The sequence below is a fragment of the Triturus cristatus genome, chromosome 2_1, assembly GCF_964204655.1.
Source record: "Triturus cristatus chromosome 2_1, aTriCri1.1, whole genome shotgun sequence".
Taxonomy (NCBI): domain Eukaryota; kingdom Metazoa; phylum Chordata; class Amphibia; order Caudata; family Salamandridae; genus Triturus; species Triturus cristatus.
Window position 1 is genome coordinate 25,347,100 of NC_140581.1, and position 18,398 is coordinate 25,365,497.

At 42.6% G+C, this 18,398-nt stretch overlaps 1 protein-coding gene across 3 annotated transcripts in view; it reads left to right on the plus strand.

Moving 5' to 3' along the window:
• The window catches only part of LOC146863638 (vomeronasal type-2 receptor 116-like), a 205,658-nt gene that overhangs the window by 169,151 nt on the left and 18,109 nt on the right, over positions 1 to 18,398 (plus strand). Inside the window, exon 1 of one of the 3 annotated variants that reach the window (XM_085627717.1) lies at positions 11,381 to 11,470. The exons of the other annotated variants lie outside the window; for them this stretch is intronic. The gene's annotated coding sequence lies outside the window, so the exon portion shown is untranslated. Of the gene's footprint in view, positions 1 to 11,380; positions 11,471 to 18,398 lie in introns of those variants that run through there. 3 annotated transcript variants of the gene reach the window in all.

Here is an 18,398-nt window from a genome sequence, read left to right on the forward strand (position 1 = left end):
AATTTGGGACATAACATTGAGAAAGGATTGAGGAAGATAACAATTGACAGAATCAGAATAATAAAAGGAATGAGAGCCCCCATGACCCAAAGAGAGGTGAGAATGTTTCTGGGAATGGTAGGGTACTGTCGCCAGTGGATCAGTAACTTCTCTTTGATTGCAAAACCTTTGGTGCGATTAACGAGAAGTGACGTAAAAGATCCCATTGATTTGAACAAGGAAGAATTAGCAGCATTCAAACGATTGAGAGATGGATTGTGTGAAGCACCTGCATTAGGCATGCCTGACTATGAGAAAGAATTTGAATTGTACTGCAGTGATAGAAATGGATGTGCACTCTCTGTGTTCATACAGAAACATGGGAAACTGAGGAGACCAATTGCATATTTTTCATCCATGCTCGACCCAGTAGCCGTAGCTTTACCTGGGTGTTTGAAAGCAGTACCTGCTACATGTCGAAGTTTGGAACAGAGTGAAGGAATTGTAATGGGATACCCATTGAAAGTGTATGTACCTCATGATGTGGCGATCCTTTTAACAAGGAGTCGTACTCAGTACATGACACATAGTCGGCTGACTAAGTATGAAAAGGTCATATTAGGTGCAACTAATGTGAGTCTTGTGAGATGCTTAAATGTGAATCCTGCAACATTGTTACCTGATGCTGAGAACGTGGAAGTCAGAGATGAAGTAGATCATGATTGTTTGGATGTACTTGATTTTTGCACAAAACCTCGACCTGATATAAAAGATGTACCTTTATCAGAAAGTGATTTTGTGATGTTTGTTGATGGGTCATGTTTGAGAACAGAAGAAGGAGTGCTGAATGCAGCATATGCAGTATGCACAGTTGCAGCAGTTCTGGAAGCATCTTACCTGAAAGGAGTAAGATCAGCTCAAGTGGCAGAATTAGTGGCCCTGACCACAGCATGTAAAATTGGGAAAAGTGTGAGAGTGACTGTGATCACTGACAGCCAGTATGGCTTCGCAGTGGTCCACGACTTTGGCCAATTATGGCTGCAGAGAGGTTTCCTAACCTCAAGTGGAACTCCAATTAAGAATGCTGAAGTGGTTGGGAAGTTGATTGAGGCGATACAGCTGCCTAGACAATTGGCTGTTGTAAAATGTGCAGCTCATGGACATGGTAGTGACTATATTTCTACAGGAAATCGATACGCAAATGACATTGCACAGTATTGCGCACAAAACCAGAATTCGATCAATCGGGCTAAGGAAAAGGAAACATTTTCTTGCTCTTTAATGTTCACTAACATTGTGGGAACATGGGAGCAAGTGAGACAATTGCAGGAAGAAGCAGGAGACGAGGAAATGAGACAGTGGATAAAAGCGGGATGTGCCCCAAGGGAAGAAGATCAGGTGTGGGTTTACAGAGATGGAAGACCAGTTATGCCTGATAGCATGATGTCTACCATGGCACGGATGTATAATGGCCAGGGACACATAAGCAGAGACGCCATGATCAGGTCATTTAAGCAGACCTGGTACAATCCAAAGTTCAGACTGGTGGCAGAGAGTCTTTGTCAAAGATGTCTAATATGTCAGCAATACAATCCTGGGAGAAAAACAGTAGTAAGCCTAGGAAAAATAGGCCGAGAAGGAGGGCCTTTTACCAGAATGCAAGTAGATTTCATTGAAATGCCTCCCTGTAACAGATTGAGGTATGTGTTAGTCATGGTTTACTTATTCTCCAGGTGGGTGGAAGCATTCCTAACAAGAAGAAATGATGGGATGACTGTGGCAAAACTACTTTTGAGAGAATTCATTCCTAGGTTTGGGTTCCCAGTAACAATTGAATCAGACCGTGGAGGACACTTCCATAATGGGATCGTAAAGTTGATTAGTGAAGCATTGAATGTACAGCAAAAACTACATTGTGCCTATCGACCAGAAGCTTCAGGTGTGGTTGAACAAATGAATGGTACTATCAAAAATAGAATAGGGAAAATGTGTTTAGCCACAGGTATGAAATGGCCTGATGTCTTGCCTCTAGTACTGATGACAATAAGATCTATCCCAGACAGAACTACAGGGTTGAGTCCTCACGAAATTATCATGGGACGCGCAACGAGACATGTGTTCATACCAGTCAACAAGTTGATGACTATAACTGATGACATGGTGTTGGAATACTGTAAAGGCCTGGCTGACGCAGTCCGTTCTGTGTTTCATCAGGTTGGAGCGGATGCCACTACCATTGAAAAGAAGCCAGCTCATGATCTGAGCCCAGGGGACTGGGTAAGGATAAAAGTCCACCGAAGAAGAAATTGTTTGGTTCCAAGGTGGGGAAAACCGAGACAAGTCATCTTGACAGCGACCACAGCAGTGAAGTGTGCCGGACTGAAAAACTGGATTCATGCAAGTCATACTCTGAGAGTTCCTGATCCAGTGGAGAGCACAGGAAAAGAGTATTTTGATGAATCGGAATCAAGTACTGAGTCAGATGACGGAGAGTTAAAAACAGGAGAAAACTCTGAAAGGGGGGAAACAGAACCAAATCTATCACTGGTCCCCAGAAGCATCTCTCTGAGAAGGAGATTGCAGATCTCTGATACTAGCTCGGATTCTGAAAACGAACAAAGAAAGAAAAGTTCTAGAAAAGAACAGAAAAAGGTCAGAGAAAAAGACAAAGAGGAAACGATAAAAAGAATAAGTGAGAAGGAAGTTCCAGATGAAAGACTAAGAGAAATTCCACCTGAAACATCTAAATTAGATGAACAAGGGACAGGTACAGAGAGAGAGGGACAGAGTTCTGCGGAAGACCCCCGAGGATGTAGGGAACTGCAACATCCAGTTAGGTGAAGGGACAAGTAGTCAGCAGGAAGATTGCGTGCCGGAGACCCGAGGAGGGACAGAAGTAGGGAAATCAAAACAAGTGGTGGAAAAGGAGATCGTAGAAAAGAAAAAGCAAGTTGAGACGAAATCTGAAGAAAGCGAGAACGAAATACCAGAAGGCCGAGTTTTAAGGAAAAGAGCTTGGAGAATGAGAAGAATGACAAAGGAAGTAAAGTGAAAAGAACTGCAAAAGATGATGTATGGCCAAATAAAATAAAGAGACTGAGATATCGGCTAACTCGAGTAAATTCACCAAGAGCTGAACAGGTGAATGAGGTAACGAGTCAGGAAAAATCAAAAGAAGAAGAAACAAATGTAACCAGAGAAAGCAGAAGAACAAAGAAACCTAATCAGAAGTATAAGTGGCCGGAATGGACGTATGTGGCTCTGCCTGAAAATAAACAAGAGGCAGATAGTCAAGGAAATCCAGAGGAGACTGTACTGAGAGTGGTTAAAGAAGAAGAAGAATCAGAATTCCTGAGAGTTCTCTTATCCGACATTGGAGAAGAAGAAGCGGAAGTTCAGGAAATTCTGTATCCTGATTATGAAGAAAAGGCAAAGGATGATGAAATGCCTAATTGATTGAAATCCAGAAAACTGCTGATGAAGAAATAATAAAGAAAACAAAGAAGTTACAACTGGTAGAACCTAGGAGGTTTAGAACCTTGGGTTAGAAAAACTAGTTGTGAAGTAGAAGAGGCTAAGTTAAAAGACACGGTCCATTTTAGCAAAGATGGCTAACATAGAAAGTATCAAAGGTAGATGTACCTTCATGAGAAGATGGTGTAAGGTGTGTTGTTGTTGTACAGGATTACTAATGCTTCTATGGAGCATACTTGCTCTTGTGATCTCTTTCAAAGTTACTATAGATACATTAGAAGGACATAGTGGAAATAAAACTAATGTAAGGAAAATTCCAAAAGTAGTACCGACAGTAATTAACAAAAATTATTTGCATAAAGGTAGGTCTATAAATGATTTTTCTAACAATGTGTTTTCAAAATTATTGTATGAATATGTAAAAACAATGGATGTAAGGGACTGCTACGTCTGCATGCAGTTACCAGCTTCTGTTGCAGAGGGAGTGACTTATCATCACCTTCCAGCAACGTTGGAATAACCTGTAGTGTAATAGCTAGTTTGTTTTATCAGACTGGGAAACTAGAATATTATTATTCAGATATAGATAACATCTTTTCGCTTGTACCTGCTAATAATAAATTAAATAGGGTGAAACCTGCTAAAGTATTAGGTGAATTTTTCTTAGAGACTAATGAGTTAACACCAGAAGCTGTATTCAAGAATAATTTAACTTGCAGTTTGCAGAAAGAAGAAAAGACATTTTTACATATGGTTGAAGAAAGAAGACATAAAATGCATAGAAAGGCTTTAGAAGGAAGAGTTAAGAAAACAGCATGGGACATAGAAATGGAAAAACATTTAATGAAGGGAGAGTCTACCCCAACAATAGCTCTAGATCGGCCTCAAAAAGGGAAACTTTGCATAAGGAGGAATCAAACTGCATATGATAATTATTTTTTAGGTAATAGTGAGTGCCATGATACATACCGAATCATGGGTGGTTGGGGATTCAAAGGAGGAAGAGATCCTGTATTCCCTGGACTATATTTTATCTGTGGGAACAGGGCATATTATCGTTTGCCAGACCATTGGTACGGCACATGTTATGTAGGTCTGGTATTTCCAAAAATCTTTCATATGGATAGAGGAGAAAATGGTGAACATATTGTAGGTAATCATATAGTACGTAGAAAAAGAGAATCTTGGACAGAAATTATTGGAGATATATTTGGAGCATTGATACCAGCAGTGGGAATATCTCTGAATGCAAATAAAATCAGAAAATTATCAACTGTAGTGGATTGCTTGTCAACAAGCACCGCTGGAGGATTCTTATTGGTGAATACTGAAATGGTTGCCATGCGTGCTATGGTGATGCAAAATCGACTTGCCCTTGATATACTTTTAGCAAAAGAGGGTGGAGTCTCTGGAATGCTGAAAGTTCAACATTGTTGCACTTACATTCCAGATGAAAGTAAAGATCTGAAAGTTTATATTAAAAATATTACTGAATTGCATGATGAAATAGTACCACTGGAGGTTGAAAGTGTTTGGGAGAGAATTGGGAAGAAGATATCAGCTATTAAAGACTTCCTAGTTAAGATAGGTAGTACAGTTATAGGTAAAATATTGTTTCCACTAACATGTGTGATTTCGATATTATTGGTGATTAGCTTAGGTTGTTTATGTTGTAAAAACAAGAAAACTAAAAATAGAATAAAAAGAGAAAAATCAAAAAGAAAAGGAATAGATCAAGATAGAGATTTGGAAGAGATATCATTAGAAGAGTGGAAAGAGAGTATGTATAAAAAGGCAAAAAGAGAAGAATTTGAGGAAACTGAATTATGAATAAGAGCAAGAACACATTTCCAGATGGAAAATAACAAAAATGTTGTTAAATTGTGGTGATAAAATCACCAAAGGGGGGATTGCTGGAGCGGGTAAAACGAAAATTTTTGTATGCCCTCTCCATTCTGCATGTTTAGATTAATAAGAATAATCAATTAATAGTAATTGTACTAATTGGTGTGCTGTGGATATTAATCAACCTTATTAATAATGAAATATACATGGGATTTGCATTTGCATGTCCTAATTAATACGTAAACTAAAATATGTACGCATCCTAATGATAAACAATTAGAATATTACATGTTATATGTTGCTTGGTGATGTATTTGTGATTTGTGCTAAATAAAGTGAGTATAATCCGCATTGGGTGTTGCTTTTGCTAGATAAATACACACACATATGGGTTTTAGCGAGGGAATAACATTTTATTAATCATTTCTATGTATTAATTACTTTTTTGTGTTTCTTTGCTTAAGTTGACCATGCGGGCCTTCTAAAAGATGGCTGACTTCTTAATCGACGCATTTGACAACACTCCATGAGATTCTGGGTGAAGTGCACCTGCGCTAAGATGAGCAACAATGGCCTCGTCCTGACCCCAGGCAAGCTGTACCCATCAAGGTCGCACTGGGAAAAGTGCCAACCTTACAGACAAAAGACTTCCTTAAAAACCAGAACTGACAAGTATGATGACACCACGGTTCAAACCTTATGGGAACCAGGAAGGACGACCCCTGTTCAACCAATCAGGAGAACTGTGACCCATACATTTGATACATGTTGCAATGATTTTTACTATAAAAACGATAGAATAGAGAGGGCTTTTGCTGTTTTTTTTTTCCTATTGCCATCGCTTTTTGATCGCCTTCTCGATTTCCTGATGTTATGCTGACGGAGAGGACGGGTGACACTGCAGGACAGCTGTTTCTCTGACTCTTTGACGGACTGATCAGATGCCCAATATCCTGACGAACTGAACTAATTAAATGGGCATAGATTGACGGGTACGTTCCTATGGTCCCTATCCCCATCGTTGGGACTGAAGCGTACAGTAAGGCAACCTGATTGACTTTGAAGACGACTTTAGCCAAAATAGGTAAATATGGTCAATTGTGATTTGCATAACCATTTTTCCAGTTCATATTACGCTAGATAAAGATTCATTGTTATTAATCATTTATGAGTTGCGTTATTTTATTCATGAGAAATGTTTGAAGAGTAAAGAAATAAGGTTATTGATGCCAAACTGCAACTAGCTGATCCATCCCAAAACATGAGAGGGATATTTAGGATAAGGTAAGATACTATGGTATAAATTTGTGATTTCCCAAAAGTAAAAGGTATCTCTTTCATGTCAAGCGCTTGGAACAATCATCTCCCAAGAGAAACAGACTAAGGTGGTATGAATGTTGGTGTTATGGGCCCCACCAATGAATGTATTGAGTGAATGTGGAAATGTGATCTTTGGTTTGTGTTAAAGGGAGGATTTTGGATTCCGCGCTGCATCAACATCACTCATGAAATAATTCAAAGAAACACTGATACTCCCATTTTTACCCCCCTAGAACATGTCATACACCCCCTTCTCCTAAACTTCACCAGCCTATGCTTTCCTGCCCTACAATCCCAACCTGACACTGACAGGAGAGAGGGAGCATGGTAAGGAAGCGGTGGTCCCCTAGTACAGCTACACAGTGCACACCATGCTGGTTTGCCCCTGCAGCCGGTTACTGTCATCCCCTTCGTTCTCCCTCCTCCAGCTCCGCTCAAAGTTGAGCAACAGCCATGCAGGCTGCAGGGGAAGGGAGGCAGGCTCGCTAGATAGGAAAATTCCCTTCTGAGCTCTCCAGGAACCTCACCAAGGCTCACAATCAAAGGAGGACTTCTTGTGGCTGCCAGGATGTGTGGGCAGTGTGATCCAGTATTCCTGTCAGCCAACCCCTTTTTCTTCACCCTAACCAAAATAGACAGTGAAAAGGAAATGAGTTCAGCATATTAAGCGACTGAGGGAATCACCTGGCAGGTAGCAGAGCAAGTTAAAGTGTGTGAGTGCTGGTAAATTCTACTCCACTGATAGTGCGTGGAGTAGCAAAATTCCATAAACTCTGCCAGTGGAGTGGAGTTTGCTGCCTACCCCTAGTGTATTTATTTACATTTCTAGATGACAACATTATGACACAGATATGTAGAAAGCAAAGTAGCCATTGGAGCCAATCAATCAGGATTTATTAATCATGGCTAAATACCCGAAAGGGTATGCAGGTGCTTGCAGGCTCCGGAGGTTTATTCAAACAACCAGATCTTGAGGGCCATTCGGAATTCCAGAAATTAGATGATGGTCCAGAGCTGCGTGGGAGGCTGTTCCACATCTTTGCTGTGATGTGGGAGAAGGAGCATCCTCCACTTCTGCTTCAGTAGATGAGGGGAGTATGGGCTGTTCAAAATCTTTGCAGTGATATGGGAGAAGGAGCATCCTCCACTTCTGCTTCGGTAGATGCAGGGAGTATGGGCAGTTCCTGGTCTTTGCTGTGATGTGGGAGAAGGAGCATCCTCCACTTCTTCTTCAGTAGATGCAGGGAGTATGGGCAGTTCCCGATCTTTGCTATGATGTGGGAGAAGGAGCATCCTCCACTTCTGCTTCAGTAGATGCAGGGAGTATGGGCAGTACCCGTTCTTTGCTGTGATGTGGGAGAAGGAACATCCTCCACTTCTGCTTCAGTAGATGCGGGGAGTATGGGCTGTTCCACATCTTTGCTCTGATGTGGGAGAAGGAGCATCCTCTACTGCTGTTTCAGTAGATGCTGGGAGTATGGGCTATTCCACATCTTTACTGTGATGTGGGAGAAGGAGCATCCTCCACTTATGCTTCAGTAGATGAGGGTGTATGGGCTGTTCCACATCCTTGCTGTTATGTGGGAGAAGGAGCACCCTCCACTTCTGCTTCAGTAGATGCGGGGAGTATGGGCAGTTCCAGGTCTGTGCTGTGATGTGGGAGAAGGAGCATCCTCCACTTCTGCTTCGGTAGATGCGGGAAGTATGGGCTGTTCTACTTCTTTGATGTGATGTGGGAGAAGGAGCATCCTCCATTTTTGCTTCAGAAGATGCGGGGAGTTTGTGCAAGTGGAAGGGAGGTAGAGCGTAGTCTTCTCGATAGTTAGAAGAAGTTCAGGTGATGGTTAATGTAGGCGGGTTCTTGATTATATAGAGCCTTGTGTGAGTGGGTCCGCAGCTTGAATTATCATCTGTTCTGTATGGGGAGCCATTGGAGTTTCCTGAGGTGAGGTGTCAGGTGGGTTCATCAGTGAAGGCTGAGAATGAGTCTGGCTGTGGCGTTCTGTATGGTTTGAAGTCTCTGCGGGAGGTGTGTAGTGATTCCTACATAGAGGGCATTGCTGTATTCCAGTCAGCAGGGGATGAGGACTTGTGTCAGACTGTGTGAGTAGGGATAGACACATGAAGACTTTATGTAGAATGTGCAGATTTATGAAGCACGCAGATGAGATGGTGCTGATCTGGGATTTCATGGTGAACTTGTTGTCAATAAATATTCTGAGGATTCTGGAGTGGTAGGAGGGAGTGGTTGCGGGTGCTAGGTCTGACAGCCAGCAGTTGGTGATGTTTGTCATACGTTTGTGAAAGTTGATATTAGTGATGGTGGGGTCATCAGTGAATGAGAGAATGAGTTGGGTGTCATCTGCATAGGAAATTAAGGTGAGACCGTGTGATCTCATGATGTTAATAAGCGGGGTCATATATGTGTTGAAGAGTGTGGGGTTGGTAGATGAGCCCTGGGGGACACCGCAGGTGATCTCCTTTGGTTCAGAGTTGAAAGATGGGAGGTGGATCCTCTGGGTTCCTGCAGTGAGGAAGGAGGTGATCCATCTGAGTATGTCCCCTTCGGATGCTGATGTGGTGGAGTCTTTCGATCAGTGTGTTTTGGGATATGGTGTTGAAGGCTTGTGAGAGGCTGAGGTCGATCAAAGCTGCTGTTTCTCCTAAGTCTGGATGGGTTAGGATGTTGTTGGTAGTTGCAATAAGGGTAGTTTTGGTGCTGTAATTGCTGTGGAAGCAGGATTGAGAGGCATAAAGTAGCTGGGTCTGCTCCAGGTGTGTCATAAGGTGATTGTTGTTGATATTATCCAGTACCTTCAATGGGAATGGGAGCAGGGAGATTGGCCGGTAGTTTTTGAGTATGTTGGGGTCAGCTGAGGGCTTTTCGAGTATTAGTCAGACTTTGATGTGTTTCCAAGTACTGGGAAATTTTGCACTGATGATAGAGGTGTTGAGTAGGGTGGTGAGTTCCTGGCCGATCCTTTGATTTCTGAGTTTGAAGATGTGGTATGGGCATGGGTCTGTGGGACCTCCACAGTGGATGGATTTCATGGTGGAGGTAGTGTTCTGGGTGGGGAGTATGTTTTAGATGGTCAGTGTGGGAAACTCCCCCACTCAAAATTTATATAAATAGGCTATAACTCCAAATATAAATATGTCACCCACAGAAGAACTAATTTTTCAATTATTTATTCATCACAATATGGAAATTATTTTCAAATTGTCCCCATATCAATGACTTTAAATCTCATGCCCTTCAACTCAAAACTAAGTTTATGAACAGAGGATATCCGCACAGATTGATATAAGAATCCTATAAAAGGGCCAAGGCCCTTTTCGGATCTAACAAGAAGAATGATGACACCAATTTGGTAGTTGTGACCACCCACTCCAACTGCAATGACAAATGACGCCAAATTCTCAATTCTCAATGGCATATCCTTAATTCAGATAAATCCACTCAGGCCCGCCAAAAAACACTTTTCACATTACGACGGAACAAAAATTATAGGCAGTAGCTTGGTACAAAAATCCATAGAAGGGTCTAATCCGATCTGTGGTACTCACAGATGTGGCAATTGTCACACATGTGACTCTGCCCTGGTTACCTCTGAACTGGAATGGGGCAAGAATTATTTTTTTCTAACGGAGATGACGAATTGTTGCACTACTAATGTGATATATCTCATGCTATGCCCCTGCCATACAGGCTTTGTTGTTGCGAAATAAGCAGAGATCTAGAGTGAGGTTCAGCAAACATAAATCCTCTATTCGCAATAAACGTCAGGGTGCCCCTCTGGTTGCACACTGGCTGGAGAAACTACACACTTTCCAAGAACTTAAATGGCTCATCTTGGAACGTGGTCACAACCCTCAAGATGGCAACTTGGATGCCCAGAGACTCAAGAGAGAAGTTTTCTGTATTTTTACTTTACAGACCGCAATTACAGAACTTAATGAATCCCTCTCTTGGGAAAATGCTCTCATTCAACTTGTACGAGGGACCCAGATGAGTGATCATTGGTCTCTCATTGTACCTCCCCTCTTTTTTCATTTGCTGCATTACACACTTTGAATCTTTTCATGTAGTAATATAGACCTAATAGGTCGCCATACCCTCTTTCCTCCTTTTCACCTACCATTTTTGATTGTACCCTAGGTTCATTGTACATACACTCAATTTGCGTATTCCCTGTTTCTGAATCTGGGCGCACATCGTTTACTGGTAAGCGTTGAGTTTGGATCTAACTAGCATTTGAATAAGGGTAGGGGATTCTATTTCCCTTTTACCACCATTCGGGTTGTGTTCTATAGCCCGCATGATGGTTCCCATGAACTTGGGAATCATTTCTACACGTCCAACATTTTTTTACATGTATTTCCCGACTCTGCGAGTATTCCATCATGGCCGACACCTCTTCCTGCTAGAATACTATTCCAGCTTTTCCAGTTCCGTCATGGTTACCACCGGGTTGAATGTGAAAAAAAAAATCCTTTGTTTGTTTTGTTTCATCCGGGTGTACTTCCTTATTTATATTTATCTAAATATGGATAGGGGACGTTCATGTTCAGTAGCTCACATGACGGGTTTCTTGACCGTTGGATTTGTTCCAACTGTCTGAGCATTTTTATCCGCAATTTGTATACCGGCATGAAACCCAACATGGCCAACACTTTTTCTCAGCTGAAACACATTGGTAGCATTTCAGCTCTTCCCGGCTTTACCAAGTGTTGATTATTACCTTGTTCTCTACCCAGGAACTACCATATATATAGACCAGTCCCGGCACTTTCTATAGTAGGCAAGATTCGTGGAGGAGCAGCTATACGGACCGTACGTAGGGCACCAAATGTAAGTACCCTGTTTTATATTCGTCTAGACTTCAGGTTTTTCCAACACCCCTCTCCACCTTGTCTTTTTCCTTCAGCCTACGGGATCTTATTTTTGTCTTTACCTGACATACCTCGGAAGTGGGAGTTTGGGAAGGACCTTATCGTCAACACTGTTGTAGGTATAGTTAAATAAGTCGGTCATATAGTTTCCCTTCTCCTGAGACTGTCCACTCTGTACTGATATCACATTCTCTTCATTTTTTGCCTTTAGATCTCCTGTCCACATGTTCAAGTGGGTGACATTTTATGTTCATTAAATCCAGCAAAGACAGGATCTTACTGAGATCACTATCTTAATTTCATTGACAGCGAGTCTTGTCTGTTCTTCACTTTCTTTCATATACTTTGTGGATAGTATCTATATATTCACTTGTTATTTTTCGTTCAAAGCCACGTGTGTTTGACTGGACCCACTTTCTACCTTTCTAACGTGCTTAAAATGGGGTCCTGATATCAGGCACCTGGATTATCCTGGTCCAGACATATGTATCTTCCTAACAGAGTTTATTTAGATATTGTTTGGATATTAGTTTTTGCTAGGATAGATGCCCAGTTTTTTATATCTTTTAGGTACTTTGGTTGCCCTGCGCTGAAACTCCTATACCTTTCTTGAGTTCATGCTCCACCCGTTCTACGTTCCCTGTTCACCACCTATGCCTAGGTCTATCCTGATGCACTACCAGTCTGATTATCATGTAAATACTTACATCCATTTCTTGCTTTTATATTTTCTGGTTCTATTGGTGCTCTGCTACTATGCTATGTTAGATCTTCATACTTGACTATTTTTGCACACTGTTTTCGGGTGTATTTCACATATCTGGTGGTTGTGGTCTTTTTTGAGTTTCTCTTTAACAACACTATCGGATCTGAGATTTTTGCTCCAGTTGTCTATTTTAGCGTATCTTAGTTATCATTTTGATTCATTGTTTGTTTGTCCCCACAGATGTTTTTTCAGAGCCCTGTTTCTTCATTATGAAATATGTATTATGAATTTTGATGGCCAAGTATGCCCACCACTTAGATTGAGGAAGTCTGCGCCCTGATGAAGGAAGTCATAAACATTGGCATTTCCGAAACGCGTGTCAGCGCTTTCACTTTCATCTTTTTGTTTGTTATATGTGGTGCACATTTAATGTATTTTTTGTTCAATGAAGTTGTGTCTTTTGTATTTTGTTCTCCTTTGGGTGTGTTGATTTTCATATTGTCTTTTTTCATGTGTTTATGAGGTGGTCATTTGTACAGTTTTATAGTCCTTGTTCTGTTTCACTCTACTCAGGGCTCTCTTGCTTTTTTGTTCAATTGTATATATTGTTCTGTGACTATTTATTATATGCATAAATGAGTCTGTTGTATTTTATTGTTTGTTTATATCAACTTACTAAAATATATATACAAAAAAAATGAATTTCCATATTGTGATGAATAAATAATTGAAAAGTGGGTTCTTCTGTGGGTGACATATTTATATTTGGCGATATTACCTATTTATATACATTTTGAGTGGGGGATTTTTCTCATGTTCCCTACATTATCTTCCCTGGATTGGATTTCCCCCCCAGAACATGTGTTCTCAGGGTCCCTCTTTTGTTTTTGTTCAGATGGTCAGTGTGTGCTTTGCCTCAGCTCCGGTGATGGTGTATCTATTGATGAAGTCCAGAGGTGTGGATTTCGGATCAAAGTTTCTATATATGGTTTGATCTTGTCAGTTTGAAGAATTCCTTAACAATGTTAAAAAGTTCCTTGGTGATGTTGGCACTGGTTTTGATGCATGCTGAAAGGGCTCTCTTCTTAATTACTCTCAGCAGCCAGTGGTAGAGGTTGAGGGAGCTCTTGAAGGCACCCTGTCAGATGTGTCCTTGCTGGTGCACCATCTCCTCTCCAACTGTTTTGCTGTCTCGTTTTGCTGTTCTGAGTTCTTGGGTGTGCCAGCTGGCCTTTTTGGAGGATTTTTTCTGGATGTTGCTCTTGATAAAGACAATGCTGTTTGCACAATTGGTGATCCAGGCATTGACGATTATCACTCCCTGATCACAGTTGATGGCGTTATCAGGGTTGGAGGAGTTGAGGGTGTTCACGCTGCTGCTCTCTGAGATTTTATTCTACCTCCGGTGGAGGGTGTAGGACATATTGAGGGTGGTCGTGCATGAGCTGGAAATGTTGAAGTGGACGATGGAGGGATTGGTCCGTGTGAGTACTGTGACATGGATTTGACACCATTGCTGGAAGTGAAAATTGGGTCCAGTATGTGTCCTACGGTGTGTGCAGGGTTGTGGGTCTATCTGAGGCTGCAGATAGATGTGTGTGTGTTGTGATATGCAATTGACTGAGTACACATCCGCTGAGTTATGTATGTGTCTTGTTGTGAGATGTGGTGATGTGTTGTGTATGCATGTCAGGGTGTACAGTGATGCTGGCCGTTGTGGCATGAGTGTAGTCTAAGGCATCACTGAGTGCGCTACTGCTGATGGGATTTGTCCATCTGGCATGTTACTTTTGACATCTGCTGTGAGGGGATGTGTACTGTACATTGTGTGGATGTCATGCATGTGAGAGTTGTGCCCGTGCTGATGGAGAGTGGTGCTGCCAGTGTGTGTGTGAATGATATGAGGTGAGTGCAATTGTGAGTGAGGATGACTTCTATTGTAATGGTTCACATTTAGATTAAACAGAGGATACTCATGACGTGCGTGTGTGTCTGGTAGTAATGAGAGTTGAGCATGTACTGTGACCTGGATGTTGGAGGTGTGATACCTGCATATTTTGGGTAGCTGCAGGACTTGTGTTGCAGTTGACATGTGGATATGTGTTGATTATGTGTATGTGAGTGTGCAGATACAGTAGCCAGAGTGAATCTGTAGATGTGTTATGTGTTTGCTGAAGCTTGCTATTTGCCAATGTATGTACATAGTTGATTGTTGTGATGGTCTCTTTGAGGACACTGGTGTGTGGTAGAAAGTTTGGCATCACATGAGTAGTAGCCTCTACCTAGCCTTGGCTTGTGTGAGTCATGTGTGGGCATGAGTGGCAAGTTACCCTTTATAGTCAGTAGTGGTCACTGATTGGTCAACAATGCCCTTGTGTGATGCCCTGGGATGGAAGTGGTGCTTGCTTCTGATGTTTATTCGTGATGCAGGAACATTGGCTATCGTTCTATTGCTTTGGGTGTTATTGTCACCTCAAGTGAATGTGCAGGGATGTGTGTAGTTATGCCACCGGTGTTCAGACTAGTCCAGACACGCATCCCCACACTTGCCACTATACCACACACACATGGATATTCCTGGCTGGCATTCTGACTTTGAATAGCCAAGAAGTTTGGTGACCAGGGAAGTGGACTCATTGTGATGATATCTACAGTTGTGCTGAGGACAACAGTCTGCACTGTGCGCAAACTCACAAGTGACAGTGGTACAGTTCATACATTTTCATAGGAGTTGGTATTGTCCATTTCTTGATACCGATCATCTGGTATGGCAAGGGTGGGACTTGTAGGTGTTCATGAGGGCTCACAATCAGAACTTTGTTCCCTGCACTGGAGATTGAGGTACATATTTCTTTGTCGTGGGTATCCTTTACGGATTAATGGATATTGATACAGTGATGAAGAACATATTGTGGGCAAGACAGATTTCATTGTGCACACGTCCACCATCCTCACAAGATGTAGCAAATTTACGCTGTCTTGTGGATAGTTATGTGGATTGTGTATGTGACACACAGAGATCTCTCACCCTACCCAAGCATAGTCACCAGTGCTATCATACTCTATTATACATTTGGCTGTGCATTGGAGCCACCAAAGCCTGTTGGTGTATCCTCTGTCCGGTGACTCATTAGTCAGCCAAGTTTTCTGCAGTGCACCATCTGCATTATCGGAAAGGCATTAGTCATTAGCTGCACATACTTCAGCTTTTGTAGTTTTGTGCAGATTTGCTGTGAATGACATGCAACAAAGTTGACAGTGTACATGTTCTAAATGACACTTGTGTGCAGCACATGCTATGGACCCATGTTCAGATTTGAATCACAATGATGCCTAGGCACTCATGTAGTTCTTGCCATACATTCTCTGATCTTCACTGTCATGGTGGCCTCTGCGATGTCGCCTGTCGATGTTTTTTTCAATGAGGCACAATGCTGCTGAGCAAGGATGGTGGGGGCTAGACTGTCCAATAATGAGTTTGCTCCCTGCAAGGCCCCTACCTCCAATACAGTCTCCATGCACCTGCCATGCCCTGAAAGTCATGTTTGGGTGTGTGAGCAGACACTGCTACTTGCAAGGCAAGTGATACAGGGCACAACAGAGTGTCTGCTCTGAAGTGTGGCCCACATCATCAATTTACAGCACAGCAGCACAGCAAATCAGATACTGTCACCACAGTGCTGTGGCCTGGTGGGGACTTGGGAAGTGATTCAGTCTCTTTTTGTGGTTGTTGGAGGCCACCCACCGTTTGGGATGCAGGTGACCCTAGTACAACCGCTCATCGACAAATGCCTGATTGTCCAGATTACAAATCCAAGGCCTAGCCAGGCTTCTGGATTGGACTCAACACACATATGTCTCAGTGGAGTTCAGCACCCCCTCCATGTGTGTCATGTCAGCCTGACACAGCTTACACACACACACACACACACGTTGAAACTGATCTGATGTGTGTGGCTGGCCTGTTGCCTTTGCGCATCAGCACCCGTGTATTTCAGCTGCATTTAAGTGGCATTGAGAGGAAATTGCTCTTTGTTCTTTTTTTTTCCTGGCCCAGGGCCTCCAACATCTCCACTCTGGACATTCTTTAAGTTTGCCAGTAAAATTACTACCACAGTGTGGGACTGCGTTTCATTATAAGAGAGAATTGGCCTAGATTTCTTTTTTGCAGCAGCAGCAGCTTGAACTCCAATTGTGCATATGGATGTATTTTGTAGTGTAAAATAATACATTATCAAATTACACATTTCTGGGAGTGTCAACCCCCAGAAACCAGATAGATTGATTTAACATATCTATGTATATGTACCCCCTCACAATGCTTGACTGTACGTTGCTGTGGGTATTGGGCCACAACAACACACAACTAATATCTAACTTGCGTGTGTGGGTTTGCCCCCCCAACCCTTCTTATTATGCCATGTACCGGGCATTTGACTCACGAAATCACCAGATTTGGCTATATATTGCACAGGGTTAACCCCTAAACCACATCTTGTCTCAAAATTGCTGTGGAGGTTACCCCCAAGCCTTATCTTGTCTCCAGATTGCTGGGGGGTACCCCAGTGTTAGCCATCCACCCCTATAGGGTGGAGAATGCTGGGAGCTATAGCCATCTACCCTCTACGTGCATTAGATTGCTTTAAGTGTTAGCCATCCACCCCCAATGGGCATTAGATTGCTGGCAGTGTTAACCATCCACCCCTATAGGGTGGAGAATGCTGGGAGTGTTAGCCATCTACCCTCTACGGGCATTAGATTGCTGTAAGTGTTAGCCATCCACCCCAATAGAGTAGAGAATGCTGGGAGTGTTAGCCATACACCCACCTATAGAGTAGACAATGCTTTGCGTGTTAGCCATCCACCCTCTATAGCCATTATATTGCAGTTAGTGTTAGCCATCCACCCCCCAATGGCATTAGATTGCTGGCAGTTTTAGCCATCCATCCCGCTATAGGGTAGACAATGCTGGTAGTGTTAGCCATCTAACCCCTACAGGCATTAGATTGCTGGGAATGTTAGCCATCCACCCCCCTATAGAGTAGACAATGCTTTGAGTGTTAGCCATCCACCCCCTATAGGCATTATATTGCTGGGAGTGTTAGCCATCCACCCCCTTATGGGCATTAGATTGCTGGTAGTGTTAGCCATCCATCCCGCTATAGGGATTAGATTTCTGGTAGTGTTAGCTGTCCACCCCCTATAGAGTAGAGAATGCTGGGAGTGTTAGCCATGCACCCCCTATAGGGTAGAGAATGCTGGGAGTGTTAGCCATCCATCCCGCTATAGGGTAGACAATGCTGGTAGAGTTAGCCATCTACCCCCTAAAGGCATTAGATTGCTGGGAGAGTTAGCCATCCACCCACCTATAGAGTAGACAATGCTTTGAGTGTTAGCCATCCACCCCCTATAGGCATTATATTGCTGGGAGTGTTAGCCATCCACCCCCCATGAGCATTAGATTGCTGGGAGTGTTAGCCATCTACCCCCCCTATAGGGTAGACAATGCTGGGAGTGTTAGCCATCTACCCCCTACAGGCATTACATTGCTGGGAATGTTAGCCATCTACCCCCTCTATAGGGTAGACAATGCTGGGAGTGTTACCCATCCACCCCCCCATAGGCATTATATTGCTGGGAGTGTTAGCCCCCCACCCCCTATGGGCATTAGATTGCTTGTAGTGTTAGCCATCCACCCCCCTATGGGCATTATATTGCTGGTTGTGTTAGCCATCCACCACCCTATAGGGTAGAGAATGCTGGGAGTGTTTTTGCCCAACTTCGTCAGTTGGACCCCCGGAGTGTGATTCGTAAGGAAAGCTTTACGGAACCGACTTGTCGGGAAAGCTCTCCTAACGCCATCATAAGCAGTCCCTTAGTGCAGATTGTTGGAGATGTCTTTATATGCTTTGATTGTAATGATAATAACAGCCTTTTATGGCTGTGTGGGAGTACGTTTTTAAAATGGTTTGAATCATGGCTTTTTCAAAGTTTATGATTACATTTTAGGGGTAGTAGTAATTTGTTTTATAGTTAATGTGTTTTAAGTGGTTGTAGTCAGAGTTGCTTGTCATATTGGGTAGTAGGGCATATATAAAAGAGATATTTATGTTTTGATATTCTCCATGCATGGTGTATATCTGAGTGAATGGTTTGGGACACATTTTGAAGGTCCCACCCA